This window comes from Orcinus orca, chromosome X, assembly GCF_937001465.1.
Source record: "Orcinus orca chromosome X, mOrcOrc1.1, whole genome shotgun sequence".
NCBI classification, from domain to species: domain Eukaryota; kingdom Metazoa; phylum Chordata; class Mammalia; order Artiodactyla; family Delphinidae; genus Orcinus; species Orcinus orca.
The window spans coordinates 98,273,885-98,284,123 of record NC_064580.1 but is presented as its reverse complement, the minus strand read 5'-3'; positions in this window follow the sequence as shown (position 1 = coordinate 98,284,123).

Sequence of the window (10,239 nt, the reverse complement as noted above, 5' to 3'; positions counted from 1 at the left end):
TAGGTGCATGGATTTATCTCTGGGCTTTCTATCCTGTTCCATTGATCTATATTTCTGTTTTTGTGCCAGTACCATAATGTCTTGATTACTACAGCTTTGTAGTATAGTCTGAAGTCAGGGAGTCTGATTCCTCCAGCTTGGTTTTTTTTTACCCTCAAGATTGCTTTGGCTATTCGGGGTCTTCTTTGTCTCCATACAAACTTTAAGACTTTTTGTTCTAGTTCTGTAAAAAAATGCCATTGGTATTTTGATAAGGATTGCATTAAATCTGTAGATTGTGTTGGGTAGTATAGTCATTTTCACAATATTGATTCTTCCAATCCAAGAACATGGTATATCTCTCCATCTGTTTGTGTCATCTTTGATTTCTTTCATCAGTGTCTTATAGTTTTCTGAGTACAGGTCTTTTGCCTCCTTAGGTAGGTTTATTCCTAGGTATTTTATTCTTTTTGTTGCAGTGGTGAATGGGATTGTTTCCTTAATTTCTCTTTCTGATTTTTCTTGTTAGTGTATAGGAATGCAAGAGATTTCTGTGCATTAATTTTGTATCCTCTAACTTTACCAAATTCATTGATTAGCTCTAGTACTTTTCTGGTGGCATCTTTTAGGACTATCTATGTATAATATCATGTCATCTGCAAACAGTGACAGTTTTACATCTTCTTTTCCAATTTGTATTCCTTTTATTTCTTTTTCTTCTCTAATTGCTGTGGCTAGGATTTCTGAAACTATGTTGAATAATAGTGGTGAGAGTGGACCTCCTTGTCTTGTTTCTGATCTTAGAGGAAATGCTTTCAGTTTATCACCATTGAGAATGATGTTTGCTGTGGGTTTGTCGTACATGGCCTTTATTATGTTGAAGTAGGTTCCCTCTATGCCCACTTTCTGGAGAGTTTTTATCATAAATCGGTCTTGAATTTTGTCAAAAGCTTTTTCTGCATCTACTGAGATGATTATATAGTTTTTATCGTTCAATTTGTTAATATGGTGTATCATATTGATTGATTTGCGTATAGTGAAGAATCCTTGCATCCCTGGGATAAATGCCCCTTGATCATGGTGTATGATCCTTTTAATGTGTTGTTGGATTCTGTTTGCTAGTATTTTGTTGAGGATTTTTGCATCTATATTCATCAGTGATATTGGTCTGTAATTTTCTTTTTTTAGTATCTTTGTCTGGTTTTGGTATCAGGGTGATGGTGGTGTTATAGAATGAGTTTGGGAGTATTCCTTCCTCTGCAATTTTTTGGAAGAGTTTGAGAAGGATGGGTGTTAGCTCTTCTCTAAATGTTTGATAGAATTCACCTGTGAAGCCATCTGGTCCTGGACTTTTGGCTGTTGGAAGATTTTTAATCACAGTGTCAATTTCATTACTTGTGATTGCTCTGTTCATATTTTCTATTTCTTCCTGGTTTAGTCTTAGAAGGTTATACCTTTCTAAGAATTTGTCCATTTCTTCCAGGTTGTCCGTTTTATTGGCATAGAGTTGTTTGTAGTATTCTCTTATGATGTTTGTATTTCTGCTGTGTCTGTTGTAACTTCTCCTTTTTCATTTCTAATTTTATTGATTTGGGTCCTCTCCCTCTTTTTCCTGGTGAGTCTATCTAAAGGTTTATCCATTTTGTTTATCTTCTCAAAGAACCAGCTTTTAGTTTTATTGATCTTTGCTGTTGTTCTCTTTGTTTCTCTTTCATTTATTTCTGCTCTGCTCTTTATGAATTCTTTCCTTATAGTAACTTTGGGTTTTGTTTGTTCTTCTTTCTCTAGTTCCTTTAGGTGTAAGGTTAGATTGTTTATTTGAGATTTTCTTTTTTCTTGAGGTAGGATTATATTGCTATAAACTTCTGCCTTAGAACTGATTTTGCTGCATTCCATAGCTTTTGGGTCATCGTGATTTCGGTGTCATTTGTCTTTCCGTGTTTTTTGATTTCCTCTTTGATTTCTTCAGTGATCTCTTGGTTATTTAGTAACGTATTGTTTAGCCTCCCTGTGTTTGTGTTTTTTACATTTTTCCCCAGTATTTGATTTCTAATCTCATAGTGTTGTGGTTCGATAAGATGCTTGATATGATTTCAATTTTCTTAAATTTACCGAGGCTTGATTTGTGACACAAGATGCAATCTACCCTGGAGAATGTTCCATGTGCACTTGAGAAGAAAGTGCAATCTGCTATTTTCAGATGGAATGTCCTATAAATATCAAATCTGTGTGGTCTATTGTGTCATTTAAAGCTTGTGTTTCCTTATTAATTTTCCGTCTGGGTGATCTGTCCATTGGTGTAAGTGAGGTGTTAAAGTCCCCCACTATTATTGTGTTACTGTCAATTTCCTCTTTCATAGCTGTTATCATTTGCCTTATGTATTGAGGTATTCCTATGTTGTGTGCATGTATATTTATAATTGTTATATCTTCTTCTTGGGTGATCCCTTGATCATTACGTAGTGTCCTTCCTTTTCTCTTGTAACATTCTAAAGTCTATTTTATGTGATATGAGTATTGCTACTCCAGCTTTCTTTTGATTTCCACTTGCATGGAAAATCTTTTTCTGTCCCCTCACTTTCAGTCTGTATGTGTCCCTAGGTCTGAAGCTGGTCTCTTGTAGACAGCATATATATGGATCATGTTTTTGTATCCATTCAGCAAGCCTGTTTCTTTTGCTTGGAGCATTTAATCTATTCACATTTAAGGTAATTATCAATGTGTATGTTCCTATTACCATTTTCTTAATTGTTTTGGGTTTGTTTTTGTAGGTCCTTTTCTTCTCTTCTGTTTCCCCCTTAGAGAAATTCGTTTAGCATTTGTTGTAGAGCTAGCTGGTTTGGTGGTGCTGAGTTCTCTTAGCTTTTGCTTGTCTTTAAAGCTTTTGATTTCTCCATTGAATCTGAATGAGATCTTTGCCAGGTAGAGTAATCTTGGTTTTAGGTTCTTCCCTTTCATCCCTTTAAATATATTGTGCCACTCCCTTCTGGTTTGTAGAGTTTCTGCTGAGAAATCACCTGTTAACTTTATGGGAGTTCCCTTGTATGTTATTTGTCGTTTTACCCTTGTTGCTTTTAATAATTTTTCTTTGTCTTTAATTTTTGTCAGTTTGATTACTGTGTCTCAGCCTGTTTCTCCTTGGGTTTATCCTGCCTGGGACTCTCTCCACTTCTTGGACTTGGGTGGGTATTTCCTTTCCCATGTGAGGGAAGTTTTTGACTATAATCTTTTCAAATATTTTCTTGGGTCCTTTCTCTCTATATTCTCCTTCTTGGACCCCTATAATTCAAATGTTGGTTCATTTAATGTTGTCCCAGTGGTCTCAGTTTGTCTTCATTTCTTTTCATTTGTTTTTCTTTATTCTTTTCTGTGGCAGTGAATTCCACCATTCTTTCTTCCAGGTCACTTATCTGTTCTTCTGCCTCAGTTTTTCTGCTACTGACTCCTTCTAGTGTATTTTTCATTTCAGTTATTGTATTGTTCATCTCTGGTTTTTTGTTCTTTAATTCTTGTAGGTGTTTCCTCTTTAATTCTTCTAGGTCTTTGTTAAACATTTCTTGCGTCTTCTCGATCTTTCCTCCATTCTTTTTCCAAGGTCCTGGATCATCTTCACTATCATTATTCTGAATTCTTTTTCTGGAAGGTTGCCTATCTCCACTTCATTTAGTTGTTTTTCTGGGGTTTTAGGTTTTTCCTTCATCTGGTATATCGTCCTCTACCTTTTCATTTTGTCTAACTTTCTGTGAATGTGGTTTTCATTCCACAGGCTGCAGGATTGTAGTTCTTGCTTTTGCTGTCTGCCCTCTGGTGGATGAGGCTATCTTAGAGGCTTGTGCAAGCTTCCTGATGGGAGGAACTAGTGGTGGTTAGAGCTGGATGTTGCTCTGTTGGGTAGAGCTCAGTAAAGCTTTAATACGCTTGTCTGCTGATGTATAGGGCTGAGTTCCATCCCTATTGGTTGTTTGGCCTGAGGCAACCCAGCACTGGCACCTACAGGCTCTTTGGTGGGGCTAGTGGCAGACTCCGGGAGGGTTCATGCCAAGGAGTACTTCCCAGAACTCCTGCTGCCAATGTCCTTGTCCCCGTGGTGAGCCACAGCCATCCCCCACCTCTGCAGGAGACCCTCCAACACTAGCAGGTAGGTCTAGTTCTGTCTCCTATGGGGTCACTGCTCCTTCCCCCTGGGTCCTGATGCACACACTAATTTGTGTGTACCCTCCAAGAGTGGAGTCTCTGTTTTCCCCCAGTCCTGTCAAAGTCCTGCAGTCAAATCCCACTAGCCTTTAAAGTCTGATTCTCTGGAAATTCCTCCTCCTTTGCTGGACTCCCAAGTGGGAAGCCTGACGTTGGGCTCAGAACCTTCATTCCAGTGGGTGGACTTCTGTTCTCCATTGGGTAAAATTGTTCTCCAGTTTTTGAGTCACCCACTCGGACGTTATAGGATTTGATTTTATTGTGATTTTGTCCCTATCGTCTCATTGTGGCTTCTCCTTTGTCTTTGGATGTAGGGTATCTTTCTTGGTGAGTTCTAGCGTCTTCCTATCGATGATTGTTCAGCAGTTAGTTGTGATTCCCGTATTCTCACAAGAGGGAGTGAACACATGTCATTCTACTCTGCCATCTTGAACCAATCTCTAAAGCACTTTTGACACATCTTGCTAATGGATGCGTAAAATAAATCCAGACAAAGCACAGATGCCACAGACATAGTTCAAAGCTATGGCAGCTTGATGCTGAGATGCTATTGTAGTTCCCAGGAAGGAGCTTGGAGGAGCTTCTTTGGATTTCTTTCAGTTAGTGAAAACAGGTACTAAAGTAGACCTTTCTTAACAGTGAAGCAGTGTAAAGCAAACTTTCAAAAAGTGGTGGATACATTTTATTTTCCTTTTCCTTTGTGCTTCATCTAGTTTCACTTGCTCCTAGGGTGCCGCAGAGGCCTTGCCCCCAGCACTTCAGACCAGAGTTCCTAGTGTGAAATGGCTGGCCGATACCTCAACTCCATGGGTGCGTGGAGATGTGCTGTGCTTGGCACTGCAATCTGGAGGATCTCAGGCTGTTTTATTATATTGTTACCCTGCCTGCTTCAGATTGGTTGCAACCTTAAAAGAGCCATGCACGTGGAAGATCCATGTCCTGGGCACTGATCCAAAAAGGTCATTAACTACAACCCCCAGATGTAGCAGTTGCCAAAAGCTTTATTTTTCAACCTGTTCACACAATAATAATCAACCTTTGTGTTTTCAATGAGTGTTTTGAAGTGCCTGTTAACTTTTCTATAGCTCAAAGTCCAGAAGATAAATCAGATTGAGTGGAGCTAGACCAAAGAGAATTTTTAGATGGAAATAATTCTGTCAAAGTCAAGCTCCCCAAGGATATTAACAAAGTCTATGTATCTGCTGCCTTGTAAATAGTATATTAGGGATTTTTCATCAACACCCTCTATACCATGTACTGGGATTGTTATAACTGTACTTGAGCTAATTTATTATTTTTATTTACATTAAATTTAGAAGTATCAAGTCCCAAATGGAAAGAATTTTCCTTTTAGATTTACATGACTGATTCTCATTAATCCATGAGGTGACTTTGCAAAATCATCCCAGACACTGTGCACATGAACTAAAGACAGTTTTCAGCAATGGGTACTGAGCATCCAGATTTAGAAAATGAACATGGGCAGAGAGAGAAAACATAGGAAAGTCCAAGCCAAATACGTAAAGGCCCATTTCTGAGTTTTTGTATATTAGATAAGGATATTAGATAAGCACAGCCTTACAGCCTGGGCAAGATATCAATTAATGAATGCACTAGATTTAATCAAATTGGGGTCAGAAACCAGAAAAGATAAGCCATGTACTGTATTTTTACAACTTTGTATTCATTCATTCATAGAAAGGTCATTTTAAAAAGCATTTAAGGAACCCCCTGAGGCATCCCTGTGGAGCCCTCTGAAACTGAAAATTATAGTTTGAAAACCACTGGGCTAGATGACCAAGGTGCTTTAGGGAGGTGGTGTTGACCAGTAGATTCTAAGAAACTCTGCTTCCTTTCCTGTCAGATTGACCACTAGTTTGAGCTAAGGACTTGGGCCAGTCAGTAAGTTGCTTTACTTTTATAAGTCTATGATCCACATCCATTGACCAAGTCCTGATCAAGCCAGACACATGGCTGTGCCAAGTATTTGCAGTCTTTGAATGGGCATGAACCCATGCAAAAAGATCACATGATAAGGCAGTTTTACAGAAGACACAGTCAACCCACTCAGACCATTAGGCTGGGCTGAAAACAGGGATCCTTTAAGAAAGACAGTTCTGGGCTATCCCCTTAAAATTGCCCCTTTACATTTAGGTAAAGATCTCATTGCAATAAGCCTACAAGTTTGTGCTCAATAAATCCCATACTGAGGGTTGCCTTTTCATCTTGTTTATGGTTTCCTTTGCTGTGCAAAAGCTTTTAAGTTTCATTAGGTCCCATTTGTTTATTTTTGTGAATGTAAATTGATACAGCCACTATGGAGAACAGTATAGAGGTTCCTTAAAAAACTACAAATAGAACTACCATATGACCCAGCAATCCCACTACTGGGCATATACCCTGAGAAAACCATAATTCAAAAAGAGTCATGGGGCTTCCCTGGTGGCGCAGTGGTTGAGAGTCCGCCTGCCGATACAGGGGACACGGGTTCGTGCCCCGGTCCGGGAAGATCCCACATGCCGCGGAGCGGCTGGGCCTGTGAGCCATGGCCGCTGAGCCTGCGCGTCCGGAGCCTGTGCTCCGCAACGGGAGAGGCCACAACAGTGAGAGGCCCGCGTACAGCAAAAAAAAAAAAAAAAAATGGGGCTTCCCTGGTGGTGCAGTGGTTGAGAGTCCGCCTGCCAATGCAGGGGACATGGGTTCGTGCCCTGGTCCGGGAGGATCCCACATGCCGCGGAGCGGCTGGGCCTGTGAGCCATGCATGGCCGCTAAGCCTGTGCGTCCAGAGCCTGTGGTCCGCAGCGGGAGAGGCCACAACAGTGAGAGGCCCGCGTACTTAAAAAAAAAAAAAAAAAAAAAAAAAAAAGAAAAAGAAAAAGAGTCATGTACCACAATGTTCACTGCAGCACTATTTACAATAGCCAGGACATGGAAGCAACCTAAGTGTCCATCGACAGATGAATGGATAAAGAAGAGGTGGCACATATATACAATGGAATATTACTCAGCCATAAAAAGAAACGAAATTGAGTTATTTGTAGTGAGGTGGATGGACCTAGAGTCTGTCATACAGAGTGAAGTAAGTCAGAAAGAGAAAAACAAATACCGTATGCTAACACATATATATGGAATCTAAAAAAAACCAAAATGGTTCTGATGAACCTAGGGGCAGGACAGGAATAAAGACGCAGATGTAGAGAATGGATTTGAGGACATGGGGAGGGGGAAGGGTAAGCTGAGATGAAGTGAGAGAGTAGCATTGACATATATACATATATACACTACCAAATGTAAAATAACTACTGGGAAGCAGCTGCATCACATGGGGAGATCAGCTCTGTGCTTTGTGATCACCTAGAGGGGTGGGATAGGGAGGGTGGGAGAGACACAAGAGGGAGGGGATATGGGGATATATGTATACATATAGCTGATTCACTTTGTTATACAGCAGAAACTAACACAACATTGTAAAGCAATTATACTCCAATCAAGATGTTAAAAAATATTCCCATACTGAACAACTCTAGTTACTTTACATATTGTGTTTTCTTGACTCCTTGTTTGGGCCTTTTAAAAATTATTCTTCTTGTTATAGAGAACCTATGTTTTTCTATAAAATTCTCTTCAGTTCCACACAAAGACCTATCCCCTCTCTGTATATCATGTTCCTTTGGAAAAAATACTTACGAGTGTGAAGCTTTTCCTTTGGATCCAATATGTCATTTAAACTTTGGATTAGTTTTTGTTAGCCAAGACATCATTCATTATTCTGATTATTCTATTGTGAGTTGGCTAATGTTTTTCTCATCACAATTTGTTTTCTAGATATGAGGCTGTAAAGAGTCTTCTCAATCAGCTCTGTCTAGTTCTTCCTATGGTAAAACTTTATTGCAGGTTCGTTGACTCAGTCTTTTTCGTGAAGAGTCATCTTCATTCAATTCCTAGCTATGTGACTTTAGGCAAATAAATTCATGTAAGTCTCAGCTTTTTCATCTATAAAATTGAAATAATGCCATACCTCTTCCACAGGTTTGTTGAGAGGATTAAATAAGAGAGTACACGGAAATCACTTAGAATTTTGCCTATCTTATAGTAGTTGCTCTATACATGTTAATTTTTGCTATTCCATTTCCTGGGAATAATACTTTTACCCTAATTATTTAATTGACAGCTGAACACCTAAGTTCTATTTCCATTCAGATTTGCTATTTTGAGAGAAAGAGAATAGGAGAACAATTCATAAATGACAAAGCATTATAAAAATGCTCCTAGTGGGCTTCCCTGGTGGCACAGTGGTTGAGAGTCCGCCTGCTGATGCAGGGGACACGGGTTCGTGCCCCGGTCCGGGAAGATCCCACATGCTGCGGAGCGACTGGGCCCGTGAGCCATGGCTGCTGGGCCTGCGCGTCCAGAGCCTGCGCTCCGCAACTGGAGAGGCCACAACAGTGAGAGGCCCGCATACAGGAAAAAAAAAAATGCTCCTAGTAATAAAACTGTGATGTTATTACTGTATTTGATAAAATTGGTTCTGAGATTGATCCATCTAGGTACTTAATGTTTTGTTGGGTCTAAAACTGCCTTTTAATCGATTTATTCTATGTATTAACTTCTTTACATATTTCCCTAAACTCAGTGACATTCAATCACTACTTACTAAGAGTTCCCAATGCTTCCAGCAACTATGCTAAGCACTGTTGTAGATAACATATAAATAGAAAACCAAGTCCCTGAACTTAGGGAGCTTATAGAATTAAAGGCAAGATCATATGCATGCACAAAACCATGTACAAGAATGAAATTCCAAATTGAACATCATCATCAAATATGTGTATTACAGACAGGAATTATAGTATGTGCTCCAAAAGGAGTGTCCTTGTGTCATTCAAGGCATCATGTCAGCCTTCACTGTAGGCGCTGTTGTGAGGCTGCTAACTTTCCAACTCTTTTTACCTCCAACCCCTATATTGCCCCTCTCCCCGTTCTTTTCCCCACTGGTAAACAACCACTAGTTTGTTCTCTGTGTCTGCTGCTTTTTTGTTTTACTCACTAGTTTGTTGTAGTTTTTTTGGGTTCCACATATAAGTGATGTCCCACAGTATTTGTCTTTCTCTGTCTGAGTTATTTCAGAACTTAGCATAATGCCCTCCAAGTCCATCCATGTTGCTGCAAGTGGCAAAATTTCGTTCTTTTTTATGGCTGAATATTATTTCATGGACACTTAGGTTGCTTCCATATGCTGGCAATTGTAAATAATGCTGCTATGAACATTGGGGTGCATGAATCTTTAATACTAACTTTTAGCACTTCCTATGTACCAGGAAATGTGCTACATGCTTTAAGTATGTAATCTCATTTTCTCCTCATAAGAGCTACTTAAGATCAGTATTGTATTCATCCCATTTTATAATTAGCTGAGAATATAAGTGGCAGAGCCAGGATATAAATCAGGTCTATTTGATGCCACAACCCATGCTCTTAACCACTCTGGATCACTACCTAACATATGTATTTCCATGTTGAAAGGACACCCCTCCCTTCAAGTCCCATGAATACTCCCACCTTACTCCCTCTCTCTCAGCTCCGTCCATGACTCTCTAATATTAAAATCTCTCTTGACATAACAAAATGTGTTAGAAGGAGCTGCTGGTGACTACTACTTCCTTAGTCCACCAGTTCCAACTGGAAGATTGTGTTGGGGAACATTAGAGATCAGCTGTCCCTCACCAGACCCTACCGGAGCTGAATGTGCCTGCCCTTGGTTCATTAAGATGACCTACCAACTGCTGCATTGGCAAAATGCCCCTGCTTATCCCATATCCACTGGATGACGTATCTGAAGTTATCTGGACAGCTCTGTGTGTGAGGGGAGATATAACAGGGTTAATCAATTTCTAAACTCTTTCTTAGAATTTTATGGAGAGTCATAAAGAACTTCAGAAGAAGAAAATCACAGCTACCTACCCACTCTCCTAATGACAGCCTAGCTCTTCCCAGAGAAGAAATTTCCCATTTCTGGGTGTGAATGTAATTTTCTCTGCTTTGGAGCCCTACCCTCTAATCTAGGGA